Source organism: Anastrepha ludens, chromosome 3 (genome assembly GCF_028408465.1).
Source record: "Anastrepha ludens isolate Willacy chromosome 3, idAnaLude1.1, whole genome shotgun sequence".
NCBI classification, from domain to species: domain Eukaryota; kingdom Metazoa; phylum Arthropoda; class Insecta; order Diptera; family Tephritidae; genus Anastrepha; species Anastrepha ludens.
The window spans coordinates 10,082,524-10,107,553 of NC_071499.1; the positions used below are offsets into that span (position 1 = coordinate 10,082,524).

The 25,030-nt window shown below is 35.3% G+C and overlaps 2 protein-coding genes and 1 long non-coding RNA gene across 9 annotated transcripts in view; 1 reads left to right on the forward strand and 2 right to left on the reverse strand.

Moving 5' to 3' along the window:
* LOC128856999 (lysophosphatidylcholine acyltransferase) overlaps positions 1 to 5,432 on the reverse strand; it is a 39,243-nt gene extending 33,811 nt beyond the window's left edge. For 3 of the 4 annotated variants that reach the window (XM_054092501.1, XM_054092500.1, XM_054092498.1), the window contains exon 1: positions 5,303 to 5,432. The gene's annotated coding sequence lies outside the window, so the exon portion shown is untranslated. Of the gene's footprint in view, positions 1 to 4,973; positions 4,994 to 5,302 lie in introns of those variants that run through there. The other variant, XM_054092497.1, reaches the window with a different exon arrangement.
* Positions 5,433 to 7,046: 1,614 nt separating this feature from the next.
* Positions 7,047 to 8,334, reverse strand: LOC128857001 (uncharacterized). Its single transcript, XR_008453889.1, has 3 exons — positions 7,810 to 8,334; positions 7,309 to 7,390; positions 7,047 to 7,244 (listed from the first exon to the last, which is right to left on the reverse strand). It is a non-coding gene; the product is annotated as an uncharacterized LOC128857001 (long non-coding RNA).
* The window catches only part of LOC128857000 (ubiquitin-conjugating enzyme E2 H), a 43,342-nt gene continuing 25,717 nt past the window's right edge, over positions 7,406 to 25,030 (forward strand). For 2 of the 4 annotated variants that reach the window (XR_008453888.1, XM_054092502.1), the window contains exon 1: positions 7,406 to 7,798. The gene's annotated coding sequence lies outside the window, so the exon portion shown is untranslated. Of the gene's footprint in view, positions 7,799 to 14,508; positions 14,733 to 25,030 lie in introns of those variants that run through there. The other 2 variants (XM_054092504.1, XM_054092503.1) reach the window with 2 other exon arrangements.

Sequence of the window (25,030 nt, forward strand, 5' to 3'; positions counted from 1 at the left end):
AATCCTTTAGTTTGAGTGCCAAAACTGCATATTTTCGAAAGAAAAATATATGAAGCCAAATGAAAACTGGTGTTAATAGAATAGAATTTAGTTCTGCTATTTATTTACATATTAAAAAAATTCGAAAATACAAGTGTTAAAAATTATATTTGACTTTCATGAAATGTGTTGGCTTTGACATTTTTAATTGAAGTCAAAAAAATATAATATAATATACGAAAATCGATTATTGTAGTAGAAAAGGTATAAGATAATCGACGTTAATTCTACTATCAAAATTTGTAACTGACTTTTCGGAGTCAAGTGTTAAGATCCGACGACTGTGGGATCCCTTCTATGGCTTTATTTATATTGGTTTTAAGATACACTCACGCCAATTTGTTCTCGTACTTTTGGTCACTGCCTTATTTGGGTGGCCCAAAGTGGTGGAACTTTTTTCTTTGCGGTAAATGTATTGGGCGATAAATGCGTCACAGAATACTGAACCGCGAGACAGTTGGGCGGCGAAACTCATTCCATCAATAGGCAAATGGGTCGGAAAAGGTATTTCGTGGAAGTGAACTACTTTTTAACTCAGTTCCTCTCGGGCCACTGATACTTCCGCAGATACCTATACCACATGGGCAAAGTAAGCGATCACAAGTGCATACTGCGAAGCGCCGAGCGATGACACTGATCACACAATTTTGGTTGTGACAGATAGCTCGCGGAAAGAGATAATCTGAGGAAGCAGATTGTCCTCGAACGCAAGGACAGACTGGACAACTGGAACGCGGTAAAGAGATACCTCGGGGACGTACTACGGAAAAACAAAGATAGATCTCGACACGGTGCAACAAAGGACAGCCTCGCAGACACGAAACATAAGAAGACGAGGCTAACGCTCTTCTCCCTCTGGACCCAACCTGACGAAACAGCAAAGCTCAGGAAGCCTTCCGTTAGACGCTAGACGAAGAGGACCGGTAACTACATTGCACTGGCAGGGTTTAGTAAGCTCCTACTGTAACAACAACAACTGGGTAATAGCATGAAAGCTGGGTAGAAATGCGGTGAACCCATATATGGGTGAATAGAATTGGTACTTTATGGATGCCATTCTGAGCCCTCCCGAAGTAATAAAGAAAGTAGTCCATGGAAGGGTGTCTCCCTAGAGGGAGTGGAGAAATTGTTGTAGTGGCCGCACCACCCAGCACAGTAGACGAAAGTTTCCACGACAGGCGGTTCTACGTAGTCGGAATTTTCGGATTTCCGGATTTATCCGACCAAAGACTGTCACTTCAGCAGCATTCTCCGTATATGTATGGGGAATGTTTAAGCTGCTACAACAACAACGACGGTCGCTTTAAGTGCGAAGGTATTTTGAACCCTACCTCACACACAAAACTACAAAAAAATACAGAAAAAAAACAAAAAAATAAAATAAAAATAAAATAAAAAAAAAACAAAAAAAACACAAAAAAAAACACAAAAAAACACACAAAAAAACCAAAAAAAGAAAAAAAAAAAAAGAATAACAAACAAAACAAAAAAAAAAAAAAACAAAATAAAAACATAAAAATATCAAAAACAAATACAATATAAAAAAAAAACAAAAACTAAATAGATAAAAAATAAATAAATAAAAAAAAAATATTAATAAAAAAAATAAAAATAAATAAATAAAATAAAAAATATATAAATTAAAATAAATAAATTAAAAAAAAAATTTAATACAAACAAAAAAACAAAACAAATAAATAAATAAAAATAAATAAAAACAAATAAAAAAATAAATAAATAAAAAAAAAAATTAAATGAAAATAAATTAATAAAAAAAAAAGATCGGCCCTTTGCTCCTTAATGACTTAAAAGGACTATAAATGTATCGCTTCCTTGGAAGCGCTGTACTATTAAATCCTACAGCATCGCGTATTGCGTTCATAAACACTCTAAAAATTCTTTCTGATTCGTCAAGTCGCCTTTAAATCGCCGTCTTATGACTCCATGTGGATTTGCTCTAACCACTATTTATTCGTCACCCTACGATTCTCCGCATATTCAGGGTATGCAGTTTTATATCCCATTGAATTTTGGTATAGCAAAGTGGCAGTTTCAAGTGACTACAAAATATTATAGCATTGGTTTCTGAAAATTTTTTTTTTTTGCGTATTTTTTCCATATAATGCACTTTGAATGGAAGAAAAAGCATGACAGCACCGTGACAACGCCTTTTCCACAGTTCAAACATACATACATTCATATATATGTACCCTACAAAAACAGTGACGGGCACTTGACCGGTGATATGGTGGTCACTGCTGATAAAAATATTCGGCAATGCTCAGAGTAGAGTTGCTATCAGATTCCTAACCTAACATCTCAACACTAAATGGAATGTTGGTACATCTGTCCTCTATAGTGTCGCAGAGTGTCGTCTGTCAATTAGCTTGTTTTTTGCATTTAATTATATCAGTCGACCGCAGGTGTGCTCCGCGATTTTCACTATGGATAAAAATATCGAACAAAGAATTTGTCTTAAATTTTGTGTTTTGAACGGGATTTCGTATGCCGAATCATTGAAAATGTTGCAGAAGGCCTATAGCAAGTGTGCCTTATCAAAAACACGGGTCTACGAGTGATATAAGGCGTTTGCAGAGGGCCGAGAAGTCGAGGAAGATTTGCCTCGATTTGGTCGCTCATCAACGGACGAAATGGTGCTGAAATGGTGCTCCTTCATTTAAGTTTGAGGCATGTAGCTCGTGACCTTAGCGTGTCTCACGAATCAATTTACAACATTTTACACCATCAATTGGGCATGAAACGCGTGGCTGCTCGATTCGTTCCAAGAGAGTTGAATTTCTTGCAAAAAATGGATTGGAAGAAGGTGGCTGAAGTCATGCTTGAGCAAGTGAATTCGGACCCAACGTTTATCCAGCGCATCATAACAGGTGATGAGACGTTTGATATGCAAACCATTCAACAGGCGGCTGAATGGCGCTATCCACATGAGCCGAAACGCAAAAAACCAAGTCAAAGTCGGTCAAAAGTGAAAGCCATGTTACTCGTTTTCTTTGGTTATGGTCTGAATCATGGTGCTGTGCACTCGGAATTCGTTCCAAATGATTTTACGGTAAATAAAGAATATTATTTGGAAGTTATGCGACGTTTGTGAGCAGGAAACGGCCCAATTTGTGGAAAGAAAACTCATGGATCTCAAGGGTCATATTGTTAATACTTTTTTGTCCAAAACCTCGACAAATATCATTGAACAACCACCGTATTCACCGGATTTTGCCCCCTGTGACTTTTTCCTTTCCCCAAAACTTAAATTGCCACTCCGCGGACGCCACTTCGAGTCGATAGGGGCCATTAAGAAGAATGCGCTGAAGAAGATCTCATCAAAAGCATTTCAAAGGTCCTTCGATGACTACACTAATCCTTGGCATATGAGTTTTGCTTCGAGTGAAGCCTATTTTGAAAGCGACAAAATAAATTTTGATAATTAAACAATTACTTTGCGTTTTATTGAACAATTCGCGGTACTTTTTTCACAGAATTTAATATATATTGGTTTCCATCATCCAATTCTGGTAGGGTACTTTGCCGACGAACCCGAGATTGTTACTTCCTAAAACGTCAATGCAGCACCATTACCCAAAAATGTAAAGGGAATACAACAACACTAATTTTTTTGCTAACATTTTCATATCACTAAAAACATTCATTGCTTTGAGATGCGCACATATTTTTAATCATTTTGTGCGTACGTAATAGCTTTGAACTTAAAGAAGGGAACTTTGTACCGACTCATAAGCAGTTCCTAAGCCGGCTCGCCGGTGATGAAATTAAACTCTCTGCTCTAATATGGGAAAATATATATAACAGATAAGGAAATAATAGAAATATAAAAAATGAATTGCAAATTGAAAATAAATACAAAACTGTGAAGCGTGCTAAAATTGATTACAGCTCAAAATAGCAAAATAGATGAGCTCGCTTTGTTTACTATTTATTTTTAAGTAATTTGTTGAATCACCTTCATGTATGTATATAAGTGCACATGAATGCAACATGCAAGTCAATGAGCCAGTGGTACAAAAGTTTACTGCGAAATTTCCCCAGTATATACTAATCGGGTTCTCAGAGTAGTTGCTGTTTTTGTACAAGTTTATCAGTAGCCCTCGTACTACACTGCTTCATTGCTATTGCAGCTTAACATTCCATGAACTATCTAACGCACCCGCCAACTACCGCCCTACTGCTCGTCCTACCAATCACGCAGACCGCTTCAATGCGACTTACAAAACAGCATCGATTAGTTGCACACAAAGTCATTTTGCGAATCACCTGATTTCTGCGTTGGCACTCATTACTCAGTCCGCTCAGAAGGTGCTCCCTTCATACAAAACGCTGAGGAGGTGGGAGGAATGGAAATAATTGAATGACAAATACGTACCGACAGTGATAAGTGGTTCATGGTAAATAGTATCGGACCGATTGATTAACAAAAGTGGACGATATACTGGGCCAGTGGCCATTTACATGGTTAGTGTCATAACTCGAGAAACGAAAATGTCAGGGAAAGAGGCCTTCAAAATATACAATTTATTATGCCTCTCTAAGTAAAAATAACTGAGTTACTGTTAAAAGATATAACCAAGCATAAAAAACAGCATAACAAACAATTTGTGATCATTTCTGCACTTATCTAAAAACAAAAATGAATTGACACTATTGAAGTAAATGAACGATACGTAGAAACAGGAGATTTTAAATCGCGTACCGATTTTTCAATGTGCTCAATCAGAATTTCATGTTCCACTATATTTATGATTGTATAAATTGGTTAATTCCTACACAATTTAAATAGCTATTACATCGTTTGAAAAAAAAGTAATGCGTTGGAGCACTGCGGCTGAAGTTAATTTGTTTTCGCCAAATCGACAAAAAAAAATCAAAACACACCGTAGATATGTATGTACATATGTACTTACTTATGCACGTAAATTTGTGCGAATGTAGAAGCTTACAATTATGACGTTAAAGCATTAAAAATGTAACACAAATATTGTATTTCCACAATGGATTAGTTTATGCTCGCAAATTTTAATAAATTTATTTAGTTCTCTGCTCTTTTTTAGACCTACATACATACATATGTATGTGAATATATATTTTCACCATTCTATTTGCACATCAATGCGGCGTCACCATCGCAGTCGTAGCGTCGCCACAGAAAGTCAACAGTTCCAAAGATAAATGATGTTTTTGCACCTTTCTATATTCATCCATTTAATGCTATTCACTTTAATGATTTACTTACCAAATATTTGAAATTCTTCCGGTTTGATTACAATGTTTTTTTGTTTCACAATTATCTGCGTTGCTTACAAATTGAATACAAATTTGCGACATTACAATTTCGCTGCCATTTCTCTCACTCTTCCTCTTTCTCTCACAACACAGCAAAAAGGTAGGTTGCCACAGCGCATATTGCAATTGAGGGATTTCGTACGTGTGAGTGGAAAGATTTTCAAATCGTTATTTATTATATCCAGAACGTGGTGTCGTGTGACATTTAAAAAATACTGTAAGTGAGATTAAAATGTTGTTTTTTTAGTTTAATAATTTGCCAAAATAAGTTGTTTTTTATTATGTGCATATATAATATTTTGTGAGTTATTAAATGTAAATCGAAGCCCGGGTTCTAAATATCAGTAGCGTATTAGACAACGTGTATAGACAAGTGTATTAGGGAACGTACGTTTCCACGACAGTCGGTTCTAAGTACCGGAACGATCCGGATTTATAAACGACCAAGGACTGTCCAGCATTCGCTGTATATGTATGGGAAATGTTTATGCTGACACAACAACAACAACAACGTCAAGGCATATCTATTAGAAGTTGGTGTGGTTAGGGTCGATGGTTTCTCTACTTCCATTCACCTTTCATTTAGAAATGTCAGTGAAACGGAATGACGTAAAGTGGTTGTTGTGCTGTAAATACCCGGCATACTAATTTCATCTATCTGTTCGAATGCTCCACCTTGAATTGATTCGCCTTGAGACAAAGTGGAATAAGTATTTGACGTACGCTTATGGAAATAAACATTTGGTTATCTGTGTATGTTAAACTTTTTTTTTGTGTTTCCCCTCTCTTTTAATTCTTCTTCTTTATTTGCTATTCGTAATCGAATGTAACCGATTATACAATTTAAAAGTAATACAATTTTTTTTACAATTTTTTTTTCCTTTTTTTCTTTTTTTAAATTTAAATTTTGAACTATATTTGAGATTAATTCGCGGTCTCGAACTTCTTCCAAGAGGTGCCCCACACGTTGTATCCCGGACCACTGCCTTATGATCCTCAACAAAGAAAACTGCTTACGCCCGATACCTCTTTTTCCTTCAATCTTGCCCTCCAATATGACTTGCAACTGTTCATTCAATATGCCCTAAATGTGAAGTTTTTCGTCATTTGATGCCCTTGTTTAATTGTCTGCCGCCGTGAACTCTTCGCAGCACTTTTTCATTAGAAACGTGATCGATCCATGACATCTTGAGCAATCTCCGGAGAAGCCACATTTCAAATGCTTCCAGTCTATTCATGTCGGAGAGTTTTATGGTCCATATTTCCATGCCATATAGCAAAACTGACCATACATAGTATTTTAAGAAGCGCATTTTTAGTTGAAGATTGAAGTCGCGACATTTTAAAACTTTATGCGGATCGTGCCATTTTGAGGCGAGATCTTATTTCTGTTGAGGCATCCCAGTTTTCGTTGAAAAGGCAACCAAGTTATTTGAATTTATTTATTCTTTCTACAGGAACATTGTTGATTGTTAAATAATCTTTTACAACTCGTTATAAATATTTCAACAAGTGTTCGGGATTATTTTGATGATTTGATTAATTTTTTCTTAAAAATTATATTCGTTTTAAATTATATTATTTTTCAATCGCAATATGGAATTTTTTTAACAAAAAACAATATAAAGAAAGCGCTAGTCCATAAGTCAATGACAACACACATGCCAAAGAAGCATACAGAAACATTATACGTCATATATTTATTTCACTTTATGTATTTTGCAAAATTATATATAATTCTATCGAAGCACAATACAATGCCATCAATAACTTTCCCGAAGCAATTCAAACTAAAACCCAAAGTAAAACAATTCATACAATTGGAGTTGGCGTTTTAGCTTTCAAGCTGGCCAAATAAATCTTCAATCTGTCCGCAGAATAATTGAAGAAACCTTAAATAAAAATAATAATAATAAATAAAAATTATGTAAGCATTATTTCATACAACTGCTTAACTTTATTTAAAATTAAATACTTTTTGGTGCATGAGTACGTTCCACCACCTGTGCGTGAAAGTGCAACCCTGCAATGAGAAGAACTATCGAACAAAATGTGAACGAAAAAAACAGTATTGGCAGAATTGTCAGCTGGAGGTGTATAAAAATAGTTAAGAGAGTGCTGGTGCAAATTGTGTAAAATTTAGCAATTTAAGGAAAAGTTTTCAACTTTAAAAGTAGTGATCTGATTGAGTATACAACTAAGACAATAAACTATCGACGAATGATGTGTAACAATCTGGACTCCAAAGTGCAAGCCTAAAGAATACGACTAAATGAAAAGTGCGTAAAAAAACTGTAAAAGAATTAAACACTTAAGAAATTAAATACGTATATATGTAGGTATTTAAATGAGAGTAAATCGATGCAATTTTCTAAGTGATTTTACGAAAATTTTGTGCAAAGAACACGTCTAATTAACAATTCAGCAAAAATTATCAATTGTGCAAGTGAGTATTACCAAATAGTCACAATTTCATACTCCTTCCACTTTGTGTATCCGATAACTGCTCTTGGCGAATATGCCTCCCAACTACGTCATGGTTATAAGTGGTTAAAGAAGGAAGGTCGCTAGCCTAACCCCTTATCGATTGACTTTGCAGTCATTGGTTGCGGATTATCTTCGCTAATTGGGGTTTGCTTGACAAAGTTATAACTTTAGAGTCAAAGCGTTGACCTCAAAATTGAAGAAGCAATAAAGTGTGACGTGTTGATAATTATAAATGGTATTAAATCGATGTTAACATTTAAACGCAGTACCAGCAAATTGAAATTGTCGCTTTGTTCCAAACAGCAGCAGCACTGCGCAGTTAGATGCTAGCTATGTATCTACGACGCACAAACTATGTTCAATCCCCAAATATGTCACGCACTTTGAGTTGCTAAACGCATCTGCTATGCCCATTTCGATAGGGTAGCGAGGCCCAATGTCTCGTTAGCTTTCTACGCAGTTAAGTTCATAAATCCGTGTGATTATTAAAATTATCATTTCATTATACAATGCTTCTTATTTGTTTGTATTTGCTTTCAAATTTCATACGATTACGAACTAGAAACAAAAACAACAATGCAGAAGTAAGCAAAACTAAAATGAGTAAAAGCAAATCAGATATATTTTCATCATTCCGTTTTTTGGTATTTTTCGTTTGTTATTAAATCTATTCAGTGTGGTAGCTGTGCTTGCTTGTATTTTTACTCCCTTTTTTCTTTGGTCCCTTTTTTAGCTTTCAATTATCACATTTCTCTGCATAATCAGCATATTGGCTGATATTGTTTGGTTCCCCTTTTGTGTTGTTGCTTTGTACTGCATTTTCATAATGTATTCACAGAGAGAGAGAATTTATTTTGAAGTACGTTTATTACTCTTTTGGCTAAAATTTAGTATAGTGTATATCGCTTTGGAAAAAACGGTAAAAAGGGGGTGATAGAGGGGTGTATCCCCATCTTAAAACTGAAAACAGAACCTGCCGGAGGCTTATAGTTTTTAAGTAATTTAATGTTAAAATTCTCTAATTTAGCGAAAAGTTAGTGTTGCCATACACCTGAAATGAAAACGAAGTTCGTACGCAGGGATGTTCAGTGGAAGGTTCATTGTAAAACTGCAGTATTTTTTGCTGTAATTTAAAGATATTAAGCGGATCACAAAAAATAATAAAGTAATTAAAATTAAATTAAATTAATTAACACTGTATTTTTGCGTGGAACTCCTTATCGCGTAGGCGGCCTTCGGCAGGGCTTCAAAAAAATAACCTTCATCAGTCCAACTCCGGCTACGCAATCCACAGTATTTTTGCATAGAACTCCTATTCGCGTGGGCGGCCTTCGGCTGCGCTTCAAAAAAATAACCCTCATCAGTCCAACTCCGGCTACGCAATCCACAGTATTTTTGTGTAGAACTCCTTTTCGCGTGGGCGGTTTTCGCGTGTTTTCATATGCAGGCATCCGGCAACACCATACTGTTGTATTTCAAATCTTCTTCTTGTTCGCGCTTAAAATTGGAATGTGATTGCATAGGCAAATGAATTTGCATTTAATTTTAATAGATATAATTAAAATATTAGCATAAAAATCGGTAAAAACACGCGTGGGAGTGTATATTTGGTGAATTTTAGTGAAATGTTAAACAATATAGAGTGTAATGTGGCAAATTATAGTGAAGTTCCCGAGGGCATTTTGAATGTAAATAATTAAAAAATTATTATTTCCCGAATAATTTAAAGTTATAAAGAGTGTTCCTTAACACCTCACTAACATCTCCACCAAGTTTCATTAAAAAAAACATTATAGTTTGCCAGAAATTCCAAAATATACATTGTTCTAAATTCCAGCCACTCTTTTTGTTATTAGATTGAGCTGTAAATGAATTTATTTTAATTAATGGAATATCGAATCAATGTACTCTTAGTTTAATGAAACATACTGTTTAGTATGTAATTTGTTCTAGATTGTTAATCTCAAAGCCTGAAATAATTGGAATCAAATCTCAATGGACTTGTGAATGTTTTAATAGTTTTAATAATAAACCAACACTTCAGCTGATTTGGTTTAAAATATTCGCTGCGTCACCAAATGCGCTAATGCTCGCAAAACGACTTCGAACAACATTTTTCAATACAATAGCTACTATTGACGGCTGTCGGGCTTAACAGACATAAAGAAAACGGTCTAAACGGTTAAGCTGGCCATAAACAGCGCACAATTCCCAGCGATTTGTTGCAGTTGGAAGAAAATCCATCATGTATGGCAAAGTGCGGGCGCAAATCCCAAGTAATTGAAAATTTTCATTAACCTGTCAATTTTCATTTACCAAGGATTTGTTGCTAGTTTGTAGCCCAGTTTGTGGATTTTCTCATTTTTTACTGGCTGTTGTCGAGATAAGAGTAAGCGGTAAAATGACAATTATTAATAAAAGATTTGTATACTCCTCTGGAGCACTCAATCCCATATTTCCTAACAACTTAATATGAGAACGATTGCTCCTATTTTGCAAACATTTTTGAAGTGCAACTTCTTAGGCGTCGACGGACGAGCGAGAATGGAGAGCTAAATTTCAAGGCCATGCAACGTTTTGGGCATTTTTGTTCCGCGAGCGAGAAAAAAGATATAACGTAGAGGAAAAGGAAAGAGAGAGCTATAGTATACCTTATATATATCTTAGATACACTTTAGGCTATTTTTTCTGAGTTTTTCCCTGTGGTTGCTAATTTATGGTGAGAAATAACACAGCCTACTTTTTGGCGCTTGTTTGTTGGTGCAAACTTGTAGGAAATATATTTGTGGTGCCTATTTTTTGGTCTTATATTTCCTTGGAGCCTACTGTTTGGGCGTTTTTTGGTCCCAATTTTTTTTGGTGCCTACTTTTTGGAGCTTATTTCCGTTTCCTGGCCAGTGCTTGTGCGTACTATAAAGTGCTATCCATTCCGGCGTCGGATTTATTGGTATTGCCTTGCGGTAATTTGTGCCGTTGCTGCGAACCTGGAATCTATGCGTTTGTGCGGGTGATAAATGGTCGGAGTAGTGCGTGTTTTGCCACGGTTTGTGTCCGGCGTTCACCTACACCCGTCGACCCTTCTCCGTTTTTTGTAAATTTTGACTATTTATATTCTCTGCAAATGTTGTGAATTTATTTAGATATATATTCTTTCTCTCTCGAATCTCTCCCTCTTTCTTTATCTGCCTTGAAAGTTTCACTTCTGTTATGTGTACTACGCTACACGCACTTTTTTCATGTAAACTTGCTTTTTTTTCTCGTCTGTTTTCTTAATGCACAAGTAAATAATTGTATTGAGCAATCGCGTCATGGGCTTTTTTGTTTCGCATGTTAACAGTACAGTGTGCGTACTACGGACTAGGCACACATCGTTGGGAATTGTGCCGTATTTGTGGCCTGCTTAATGGATGTTAGGTTTAGCAGGCGTATAGGCCTGTCACAATGGGTCCGTTCCGGCAACGAATTTGACTGAGAGCAAAATAGATTATGTCTATTTGAGTCGAGGGCGCCACCGTTCATGGACTAACACATAATCACACATAACATATCTATGTGTTTTCCTTTCAATCAAATTCGTTACCGCAATGGACCCATTGTGACAGGACTGTTAGAGAAAACGGTCTCAGAATTTCGGAAAATGTATTGAGGTTGAGAATTAAAATTAGGTATTAGAAGTAATAAAGATGTAACAGGTGTAACTAATTTATTTAATTTTAAATTTGTTTTAATTTTACCTTATTTTTATTTTATTTTTATTTTGTTTAGCCAATAAACAATAAAAATTCTTAAAGGCAAAAGGCAGAAAAAATAAAATACTTACGAAAAGAATTCGAAGAATACGTAAAGCGATATTTTAAAAATGTAAACTCAATATAAAAAAATATTTATAAATTCTGTTGAGCTCACTTAAGGCTCTTGCAATGGAAAAATGGAAAAAACTCCACATGGAAAAACTCTGAGCATCGGAGAGGTCTGGCAGTCATAAAGAAAATCCTCGCAAAGAGTACGAAACAGCCTATAAATCCACAAACTAAATCCAAAGTCAACATTTCTTCTGTAATTGTCCAGCCTTAGCTAGAAGTTAGGAAGTTATTTTCACTCTTACAGAATTATCTGGTGTTGGGATGAAAGCTATCCTACGCTTCATAAAAGCATCTAAATGCTTCCATGATAAATAAACACTAAAGTTCCCGTGTTACACAGTGGTACCATAATGGGCCTACATGGTCGAAGTAAGTTGGCTATTCTAAACCGACTGCCACTAAAACCTAACGTGGGCCAAATTGAAAATGAAAAACAAAGCCAAGATTATCCTCCCAGGTTTTTAAGTTTTCAGCAAGCATTTGTAGTCAAAGTAACTTGTAAACAAAGGTTTGTTTATTTGCTGGACTGACGTCTTCGGCTGTAAAAGTCGCGAAAAATAGAGTAGCAAATAAATAAAGCAAATTTATAAATTTCACTTATGAAGTTTTATTAGTTGTTTTTTAATCTGAAACAGATTTGAAAATTGCTGCTGAAAATTTGAGTTTCTCAAATTTAGCACAAGTACGCGCGCGCCTTACATTATAATAATGAATTAAGTGTGTAAAGCACCACTTCGCTGTTAAATTTGTCTAAACCCATGGAACTTGAAGTACTTTTATCATTTTTTCATGGCAGCCCTGTAAAACCAGCTGCTTGATTGTTTATTGCAACGATTCTGCGCATTGAGCGCACTCCTTCTCTTCTATTAACATTCGTGTTTACATTAGCGATGAGTACATATAAATACATACACAATAACACTTCCCCTATTACACCTCCAGCTGGTTTCTCAGTTCTATATATGTATGTATGTATTTTTTTTTTTTGTATCTGCACACACGAACGAACAGAAGTATACAGCTATGCATGTTTGTGTGTGTGCGTACTCTTTGCTATTGCTTTTTTGTGTTTATTGAGCACTGTTTTGTTTTTGCATTTGTTTTTCAACTTTACAAGATTGTCCTTGGTTATTTGCTTTTCCGTCATTTCCCCAGGTTCCATGTGCTGTTGCTGTTGCTGTTCTCATCTGTTTTGTTGTTATTTCTATTATGTTTACTTTTTCCCATACGCATTTATAAAAAGGCAATATACATATCTACACATTATCGTATACAATCATGCAATCTTATGTATGTACTACAATATGCCTATACCCTGTAGGAAATATAACTAGTTTCCAATTGGTCTTCTCATCGTATACTTACACGATTTTTTCTTATCACACCAATTGGTCAATTTTTCACTGCATTGTATTGCGCATGTTCGATTTTTCCACTTCGCCTTCATGTTGTGAAATTTTGAAAGTGGTGTTTAAGCCTCTGCCAGGTGCATTGAAACTTTTATAAATAAAAGAACCTGTGCATATTTTTTTATTACTACGATTTGTATAGGGTGGGCCATGTAAAGTTTTCTTTTTGAATCGGCTATAAAAAAAACTAATCAATATTTTTTAAAATTTTTATTTTTATTTTGAAGATTGAACATTGTCATTTATGAATGAAAAGTAATATCGTTCAAATGACTGCCACGACTGGCTTTACAGTAGGCCATTCGATCAACCCAATTTTTAAGCACATTTTCGATTGTTTGGGCTCCAATTTCATGAATGGAAACTTCGATTTCGTGTTTTAAAGCATCAATCGTCTCTGGATGGTTCGCATAGCATTTGTCCTTAACGGCTCCCCACAAAAAATAGTCCAACGGGCTTAAATCACAGCTCCGAGGCGGCCAATTGATTTCGGAATTTCGTCTGATTATTCGGTTTTCAAAAACGGTAGCCAAAAGTTCGAGTGTAACTTTGGCAGTGTGACAAGTTGCACCGTCCTGTTGAAACCAAATGTCGTCCATGTCATCCTCTTCAATTTTTGGAAACAACTCGTTGAGCATGTCACAGTAACGCTCGCCATTTACTGTAACCGTGGCTCCTCGCTCATTTTCGAAAAAAAAAAATGGCTCGATGATGCCGCCAGACCAAAAACCGCACCAAACAGTGACTCGTTGTGGATGCATTTGCTTCTCTACAGTAACGTGTGGATTTTCTGAGCCCCAAATCCGACAATTTTGCTTATTGACGTAGCCACCGATGTGAAAATCAGAAAAGAAGAACACGACTCACCACTTTGGAAATAAGTTTTCAATATTTCCCAATTTTGTTCAAGCGTATAGCGTCCCATTTCGTAAATATCAAACCTTTAAGGAAATTATGAACACATTTGACATGTCATTTGTGTTACCATTCTCAAAAAAATAGGTGGTTCAAAAAGCAAACGCTATATGGTCCACCCTGTACAAGCATATACCCTTTTTTATCATCATCTCTTTCATCTTATGTAAATTCGTTTTCAATAAAATTTCAGATTATGCTCCCTAATGAACCCTTTAAGCTGTTAACTGTCGTAGTTATTGAATCTGCAAATATAAAATAACGTTGTCAAAATAATTGTGTCGTCATATGAGCATTAGTTTTGAACAAAAAAATCGTTCCTCTAATTTAGTTTTTTAGCTGGTACCGACAGGGTATGTTTGGGCATGCCTCTGACGTTCGTGTGGGTATACAAATGCACTTACAAATATACATACACACATATTTACAAACAAAGAGGGGTTTTGGCATACACAAACATTCAGCTGCTCTACACTGCATAGCAAAGTTCAGTTCAGTGTTTACCGTGCATCGTAACCAAGTCGAGGTGAGCGCTGTGATTCCGAGACGGTGGATTTACTCCAGTTTGTGTACTCGAATTTTAAGTATCCGCAGAATTAAAATAACTTTTTTTTTGGTGTTTTTTGTCTCTGCTCAATTGCAAAAAAAACGACGTGTTGTGTCAAGAAAGAGGAAAAACGCTAAAAATTAAAAATAAAACATAAAGGTAAAAAACAATAACAAATAGTAATATTATGGCACATCCGAAATGATGAAAAAATCGAATCCATTAATAAGCGAGTGTGAAATTGCATTTTTAAAATGCTGGGAATTGAATTTTGTGAAAATTAGTTTTATTTCTGCTGACGTTTGCGTTGCTGATGTTATTTTGTGTTTCATAAGTAAGCAAGCGAGCGAGCAAACTGACTAGCGAATGTCTCACATTTTGTTGTTTGTTTGTTTGTAATATACATACATACATTCGTATGTAGTGTTCCTGCCCCGCATGGCATGTCTACCTAAACCACATCTATGCAGGTATGTGCATACATACCTGCTCGTACTTGAGGCAGTGTTTTTTCCTTTTTTTTTAATTATTTTTTTGTTTCTGCTAAGTGCTGCGCTGTGGTGTTGCTTCATACCTTTGTATATTTTTAAATAAATATTCAATAAGTGCCCATATCTTTAAAAAATATATGTTTTCCACGCTTTATTTGTATTATTACATTTTCACCCTACCTCGTAAGTTCTGCTCCCTTTTATGGTGATATTTCTGTAAATTTATTTTAGGCCAATGTCATCGTTAAATTTGAAGAATTGTTTAATTGCTTTGTCATAATCAGCTGCAGCAAATACAATTGTAGCAACAACAAAAGTAAGCAAATACAAAAAGAACGAAACGGGGAAAACAAAAACAGAAACACAAAAAAATAAAAAATAAACGCCAGCGAAGATAGAAATCAAAAAGTAAGGAGACGAGCTGACCAACCCAACAAACGGGCGAAGATCAGAGCTGCCAATATTAAAAAAATATATAAAAATATATCAGCGCAAAGCTTGCTTGTTTATGTTTCGGAGTTTTGAAAAGAGATTACACCATTTTTGACTGATGATGCAATTCGATAATGAGCTCCGGTAAATTTGATGAACAGGACGAAAAAACAATAAATTTCAAAACTATGTGCGATGTTGGTATGAAGGGAAAAGGGAAAACAATATATCTATCGTTAGATTAATAAACGATCGCTAACATTTTGTTTTTGTATGACATACCTGCAGTCAAGGCAGATTTATTACGTGTGATGTCATCTGCCCAGCTGATTTTTCGCCGTAGATATGAATAACGTCAAAGTAATTTGTTTTGTTTACATTTGTGTGTTTAGTTGATGATTCAAATAATAGCTAACGTGAAATATTACAAGGTAGCAAGAAAGTGAATTGGGATTGAAAAAATTTAAGCGGGGTAAAGGACGTTTTTTTTGGGCTAGTTTACTGGGGCGGCAGCCCTTTGTCGGGAAAAACCCGGATGCCATGGGAATGGAAGGCACCCCGCACGCCACTAACCACCTTTTCACATGCCCTTTAAAACCCACTCATCTAACACCCTTCTCCCTCTGAACCCAACCTGTCGAAACAGCTAGTTTCCTGGGCCTACCGTTAGATGATCTAGATGAAGATGACCGGTGATATACTCGACACTGACGGGGCTTTTATTACTGCTACAATAACAACAACCCTTTTTTTGGCGTTCTTGGAGGGTAACCGAAATGGCAAGTGTGGAGGAGGGCATGTTGATTTTGACGTGATGGAATTCAAAAAGCAAAAAGAAATACACGTACTTATGTTTTTACTAATATGCGGCTGCCATCACCTGTAATAAATTCGGCTTGCCTGCGGTAACGCATGGGCTCGATCCTAAGACAGTCGCCAAGGAATGTGCCTTCTGTGCGTTCCTCAAAAATGTACGGGGAATTTTATATGCTGTTTCAACAACAGCTTCAATGTATAATCGATCCTCACTTTGTAAAAAAAATATCAAAAGGTCTTCAAACAATGGCTTGCATTTGCCAGACATTAGATAACCTCTGGTTGGATTTTTTTTATGACTTCACCTTCTGTTGGGCACTCGAGTCTGGCCAGACATTTTCGACTTTGGACGTGAATTCAACATACATATATCTATTATAACTAATGACTTTAGCTTCCAGGTAGCTTCCAAAAATTTAATTTTCTATCGATTTATGGATATAATCTTTTAAAAAGGATCCTCGAATAGGTTGAAAAAAGGCCAGACACGGGTGGACAACTGAAGGTTTAAAAAAAAAGTGTCACGCAAAGTTAAATCTCTAACGCTTTCATTTACAATTTATTTTGTAGCTCTGTTGTTCGGTTTTGTGAGCTACAGATATTTTTTAGATTCCGCATGGACTTCGCCAAAAAAAAAATTAGCTTTTTTCGCTTACCTAGCGATTGTTATAGCGAGAAGAAATCTAAACGAAATAAACAAAACTTTTTAGTTTATAGTTTAAGTATATGGGGAGCATACATACAAATGTACCAAAACACGAATTCTCCAAATTCCACGAATCCTGTAAAAATATTATATCTTAACTAACTATCGGACCATAAAAATACGTACTAATATTATAAATATGAAAAACAAGAAAAGAAAAAACATTGTTTCCTCTTACATAAGTCATATAAATTCTCTAAATATATAATATATGTATATATATTTTTTTAAATACGTCACCCCACCGTCGCTTACAAAATAAAAACAGATAGTACATCTTGCCTTCGGGTGAATGGTATAAGAACGTATTATATAAGTTACAAACGAATTTTCAGGTTTAGGCATTTAGAAAGATGTAGATAGATCAAACTAGTAAATTAAATTTTAGGTTAAACATTTGTAGCGTCTCTAACAAAACCCTTACAGTTGCTTGGCTTAATAGTTTCGTCAGTAAAAGACCGCAGACAACAAATACGGATATTAGCAGCTGCCCTTATGCTAAAAAATATTTATTTAAAAAAAAAAAACCGAAATATCAAAACAATTAATATACTTTCGAAAGTGTTAGTGCAAACTAGCATTGCATCCATGCTGTCTCAGGAAAGAGAACGAGAAAGTTGCAGTACGTTTGATATACAATCTATAGGGTTGTAATTCATACTATACATATATTAAGTATAGCAGTTGATGCGGATTAATTGCACTTAATTCCTGAGATAAGTCCGAATTAGGTCGTTAATCCCGATTCACGCCGCCGTCTGTCTATGCTATAACAGTTATAATACGAACTAAATGATCCCACGACAGTCGATTCTACGTAACCGGAACGACCCGGCCAAGGACTGTCACTTCAGCATCATTCCCGTATAAGTATGAAGAATGTTTATGCTGCTACATCAACAACAACAACATCATATTATATTATTATTAGTTCTGAAATTTGCATACCAAATATAAAGTATTTCAAAACCAAATATTTTAACTGTATGCATGGCAACACTAAAAGCTAATCAAACTCAAAGTAAAGTCATCTACTACAGATTCTGATAGAGTTTGTTTTTTTTTTGTCTTGCTATTGCTGCAGCGCATGAGTGTGTGCACTTTTAATTTTGCCTACATTTTTGTTCCCTGCAGGAAATTCAGCAGTAGACAATTTAGAAACGGAACAAAGCATATTTATTTTTTTATTCATGCCTAAAGTTAAATGGTTCAGACATTCGGAAAAAATACAAAATATACAGGGCCGTCGAGGTAAATCCGGAATGTTGAACTTAAAAACAAAACTATTGGATATTTACTCGAAAATAATTTTATTTGCACTTAACTCTGTATAATGTGAGTATACGTATCATAGTTGAAAATTATTCAATGTAACCTCCATCTCGTGCAATTACCTGCTCCAGCCGGGACCAGAAGCGCCTAGATGCGCGAGCTACCTCCTCTTTGTCCATTGTGGTCATCACTTCCTCGATGGTTGTCGTCAGAGCGTCCTTAGCGTTATGAGGCTTTGCGTTAACTTTTGCTTCAACTGTGCCCTACACGTAATAATCAAGAGGATTGCAGTCTGGGCTTGAAGGTGGCCAAAAATCCGGGGACCAGTGGTAGGAGGGTAGGTTGTTCTGGAGCCAAGCCTGAGTCTTCTTTGCCTTGTGAGCAGGTGCAGAGTCCTGCTGAAACACATATTCTCTTCCATCCAGGGTTGCGTTTTTTTGTAGCCAAACCACTCAATTATCTCTTTAGGGCTTTTTCCGGCGCGAAGTGACTCTAGTATCGCAGCTCTTCTGTCCTGCTCTCGACTCATCGTTTCACTAGCACTTACTCCGGTACTCCAATGTCAATCAGGAAAATATAGACTAAAAATATGTCCCTTTATCAGCGGTTTTAGACTTAACTGTTACTGCTTCAGAGCTTTCGAAATGTTTTCCGGATTTACCTCGACGGCCCTGTACTTTTTTTGTTCAAAAAATAGTAGAGTATTCAGAATCGAATGCTAAAAGACTAAATCTAAAAAATTGGAGAACAAATTGAACTCTGACAAAGCTCTATTAAATGGAGTGTTCGGATTGTAAAACGTATTATATAAGCCGATAAAAAAATGTATCGAAACTGCGAAGATTTCAACATGGCATATTAAAATCAATTAACCTAAGAAGGGACGAGGAGTCGATTTTACCCAAAAGGATATCGAGAATAAATGAAAAAGCCAAAAGAGAACGTCTATTATTTAATGATAATAAACCAATTAATTGGCAGCAATAATTATAAGATGGAATAGGAAAAATTTTAGCAGTGCAAAGCAAAATGTAAACTCTCGAATCGGTTTATATGAGTAGCGTAATACGGTCTCCAGATAAAAACAGCGTATTCCAATTTAGACCGAACAGACCGAAGAGTATAGAATCTTGAGTGTGTAAGCGTCAAAGAATTGCGAAGAATCACGGCTAACAAATGCCAGCAAGTGACTTTGAAGTAATATAATTTATATGCAAAGTAAATTAGAATTTTGAATAAAAAAAAACCTCTCTAATAGCTCCTAGTGACGCTCAAGCATGCATGTCCTGCAGCTTAGATATATGTGTGCGCGTCGGGTGCATGAATCAAAAATTTCTATCTAAAATTTTTGACTCTCATCATGCAAAAGCCGACAACAAGTATGTGTGACACGAAGCAAGTTCGTGTGTCACCCGACACGCACACATATAAGCTGCAGGACATGCATGCTTGAGCGTCACCAGGAGCTATAAGTCCTTAATCTCGTCGACGGATTGAAGAGTGATATTAGCTAAATGGTACGATGTAATGAATGGCCTGAGCAGCTTAGAAAACGTTGTTTTGTGACATTTTTTGATGTTATGGGAAAAGCGATTAATTACACACCAGTTATAAAGCTTATTGAGTTCTGACTGTAAAACAACTGAGTCATTAAGACCTCAGAGTATATATTCAAGGCATCAGTTTAAAGAAGAAATCTCGTTACAGAGAAATACGAGAAAATGTCATTTGTGAAGGGAATAAAAAACGATAGAGGAGGCAATAAATGGTTTCGATGAAATACCGTCAATAACAGCACTAGACTGTTGTCCAGATGCGATTCAATCCATTCCATAAAAATAGAATGAAAACCAAAATTTGCCAATTTATGTAGCAACTAAGATTTCGTGGAAAATCGTGTCAAAAGCTTTAGAGAAATCAGTGTAAATTACATCCATTTGGACGCAACGTCGACAAAGCAGTCGGTTCTACATAACCGGAGCCCGGATTTATATCCGGTCAAGGTCTGTTACTTAATCAGCATTCTCCGTAAATGTATGGAGAATGTTTATGTTGCAACATTAACAACAAAACTTTTCCTACCTCTGATAATATATTCAAGTGATCGCTTTACCCTTTTCAATGTAATCGATGTGAACAATGCTAAAAAACACCCTTTTAAAGTTGTTAAACGACTGAGTTTGCGTGTGCGGAAATCATTCTACGCGTATTTCTATAGCATCAAATCAAATCCAATTCATGTGATAAACCTGTAGATTCCTCATACTCTGAATTGTATTGATGACCATTTCTGGTGTGGTGACCTCAGTTAGGCGACCAGAATATTCAACGTTAGTTGTGGTACGATCACACAAAAATTGAGTAAAGCATTTGATGAATAATTCCCATGCAACTAAACAATTTTTTGTTTGCTTCTCGAAAAAAAATTTATTTTGAGCGCACAAAGTTCATTTTTATAAATTTTTACGAAAATACTGCTCTGTTTCAAATTGGTGACAAAATTAAACAATTTGAAAGAAAAGTTAGAAAATTACGGTGTACTCTTTTCCTCTTTCTTTATGTTTTTTTTTTATAAGTGGGATATTGGCAACGCCATCTGTTCCAACTGTTAGCGACTTATTGATCCATCCTCATAAATTATTAAACTCGAAAAAAAAAACATCAACTTTCAGTTCCATTCGAATCAGTCAGTTACTGCATTAACAGCCGTATTCATCGCACGACACCACGTTCGGGAAGCATATTTGCGTTGCAATTGGCAAAATGTTATTTGTTCAAAACAGAAAATGTCTTCATCAGTTGAAGTTTTTCCTGTTGGGTATAGTGGTACAATACACTTGTGCATACACATACAGATGCTTGTTATTCGTGTTTTCATCTTGATATTCCAGTGAGGGGTATTCGGGGATAATAAAATCGAAGATAGAAGGTAATAAAAATAAAATTATAAAATATAGAAAAAGACAAAACTCAATTTCCAAAACTTTTAAAAATAGGAAAGCAATGTACTGAAAATGCAACAAACAAAATGCGCTCATACTCGCTGTCGCCGAAAATAGGTGCGAGACAGAGACAGAAGAACTAGAAAGAGAGCACGCGTTGAGAAAGTGAAATACTTGATTGAACAGCTGAGCGGACGATTAATGAAATTAAAATAACAATAAAAATAGAATTGCGATATAAAATATAAATATTTGGTGGAACAAAAACAATGCAATGTAATGGCAAAAGTGTGCATTTCTCCTCTGTCATATACTCGAAGTGTACCTACTTGCACACATACATGCATATATAGCCATTGGAACCCACACCATCCAGCCTCTCCATCTTGAACTGCGACCGCTTGATTTGCTCGCTACGAATCTGTATGGGCGCGTGGGATGGTGGGTCTGTCTTTTCAGCCATATAAATCATGCGTTATTTAATTTTGCAATTAAATTATTAAATTACTTTTATGATGACATGAACTTCTCACTCACCATGAGCCGCTTAATGATACAATTTTCAAGAATTCACACAGATGAGATGGTGACAAATAAAAAAACAAGATTAATAATGGTTACTGTTTACGGAAATTGTTTAAGTTTAGTACAAGTTTTCAGATAGTCTCACAAATTTAAAATTATTAGATGTGCATTTAATGTATTTTTTATATGTGAAAATGTATTTTTTATATGTGAAAATGTATTTTTTATATGTATATGCACACACACACACACACACACACACATACATCAATCTATTATATACCATATGCATGTAGCTGTCTGACAACTCTTCTTCCTTTATCTTGGTCAATTTGGTTCTTTGTTCACTACCCCACTCCAATGCTCCACTCTCCGCTTGCAACAACAAACTTGTGCTCCAACTGTTTGTTGCGCATATGTTTGTATGTTTTTTGTGTTAGGTGTTTTTTTTTTTTTGTTTTTCTTCAGTTTTATTATTTTTGTTCCTTTTGTCTGTATTGTTGTTTTTGTTTATCTGCGCCTTGGCAGCGGTGTGCGATGGAGCATATAAAAATGGGTGAGTTCAATCACTTTGGCCCACTCCACTGTCGGAACAGTGCCTGAACAAGCAAGCACATGCATGCACGCATACACACATACACACATACTGTGCTATTCGCTTATAGAGACAGAGGCGTGCTGTTGGTAAAAGTGTGTGTGTGCGTGTGGATAATCAAGTTGAATGCCCAGTGGCGTTGCACTTTGAGAACGCCGTAAAAATTGGTGTACTCGTAGATTTTCGCACAATTTGGTTCCACCCAAAAAAAAATTAAAATTGTAAAATGTTTCTCAAATCATAAACTGTCGCTATTGAGACTAAGTTAGCGTGCCGCCCTGAAATATTTTTACTACAGACGTATTTCATTTTTGACCAAAATCTGCACTCGTCAAATTTTAATGTGTGTTTTCTTTAATCGACTTTATTGAATTCAATAAGTTGAGACTAATTAAATTAAACAGAAGTCTCAACCACTAATTCATATTTGTAGAATATTCTTGTTGTTGTTGTTGTTGTAGCAGCATAAACATTCCCCATACTTACATACGGGGAATGCTGCTGGAGTGACAGTCCTTGGCCGGATATAAATCCGGGTCGCTTCGGTAACATAGAACCGACTGTCGTGGAAACAGAACAAGAATATAGAATATTCTTCTTTCCATCCTTTGAATTGTCCACTCATTCGCACGAGTATTTTCACAAAAAAAAACATCACGAGTTTTGGAATGCACCTAATTTTCTTTTTACACCAATTCAATTTAAATTGAAACGCATTGTTTTGTTCCAACACGATTTTCATTATTTTATGAATTTTTCTTGAATGTAATAGAGCAAATGGAGTGAGATTTTTCGACGCATGTACGAAGCGTTTACGAGTAAATTAGTCCCCGAAAAAGTCTCTGAGACTCGGTAGATTTTGCTTTCGTCGTTTAATAATTTGTTTCTTATAATATATTTAATGAAATAAAATGTGCGTAAGCACGAAATAAATGGTTAAGCAAACTCAAAAAAAAAATTTTAAAATATTGCTTTCACCTAATTGTCTTTTTACACGACAATGTATGTTGTTCTAAAAGTTCGACCATTTTTATAATAAGTTTTCTTTAATGTAAACGCGTTGTTCCATCGTAAAAAATTGTTTAGCCAGATGACAAATGTCAAAGATGGCATAAGAAAAGGTACCGCCTAAGAATTTTTCACTACTGGCATCTAACCATTACTTTTGAAATACCCTTTACAATCATTCTTATATGGCATAATTATTCTCCTGAAAATCATGTACTGTGTAGTTGCCATATATTTTGGCAAACATTAAAAAAAATTCTTATGAGGTGAATCTGCGACGCATCCTATAGCTAAAAAATTAGCCATCAAATTCTCAGAGATAGAGTTCGGTGACGCAATGTTTTTTTTTTAAAGCTTTTATATGCAATGCCGCAAAATTAATAATCCAATTTTGTTTTTGCAAAAATGATTTGAAGTGATGGAAATCTTTATTTTGACCTCTACACGCTCCATTGTTCGTCTCTTTGTATGCTGTAGTTGTCTAGTTCACAAGTGTCAAATAAGATTGACGCACGATGTCATTTGTAAAAGTTATAAATGTTCCGATAAAGAGTGATTAATTGTGCGTCACCTTGTATTATTGAAAGTTTTTTAGTTGGGTTTAGTATAATTAAAGTAAATGTATGAATAAAAATGAAGTATTTCAGTTCAGTGTTAATGATGGGGATGGAGGTTATTGCGCTTGTGTGTAATAAACATGCATATGAAATTCTAATTTTTGGTTTCATGGTTTTAACGTGAAAAAGAGTTCTACTGATGAGGATTATTTTTATTTTATTTTGCTAATAGTAGTTCTATGTAAAAAAACCACAAGGACCCCTACGTTTCCACGACAGTCGGTTCTACGTTACCGAAACGACCCGGATTTATATCCGGCCAAGGACTGTCACTCCACCAGCATTCCGCGTATATAAGTATGGGGAATGTTTATGTTGCTACAACAACAATAACAAGGACCCCGTTGTAAAGATTATCGAAGCCCTACAATACACTTATAAACCGAGCCCGGTTCTGCTCTTAATAACTTTATTATTTTTTGTGATACCTTCATATCATTCTTTTCAAGTTTGGATGAGTTATGGTACGTGTATAGCATAATTTTTTCTGCGACGCTTTTTTCCATAAAACACAATGTTTATATTTTCAAAAATGTTTCTAAATTCTAAACTTAAGGGGTTAGGTGGGTTACAGAGGTTCAAAAAAGGGTATTTTTACTATTTTTTTTTTAATAATATATATACAATCATATATTTTATTTAAACAATTCAGCATATCAAAGATACATATTTAAACAGTATTTTGTGAAATTTTTATTTAAAAATTCCGAAAACTCAGCCGTTGGTACCTCATCTCCCTTAACGTCTCACAAAAAAATGCTCTTGCCGTGGACAGCATAACTCATTATTGGTTCATCTAAAATCAAAAAACCAAAAATATTTCGTTAATACATGGATAAATCTCGTTACTGGACGAAGAAAAAAAAAATTAATTTGAATTTTTGACAGACTTTGAACAAAAAAACACATTTTTTGGTAAAATTTTCGTCATGTGTTGGCTCGAAAAAATTAGTTGTAATAAAAAAAAAAAGAATCCTTCGTTCAATAACTTGATAATGTTATTCCAAAGATGTGTGCAAAAGATTTGAACAAAATCGCTTCATAACTTTTCGA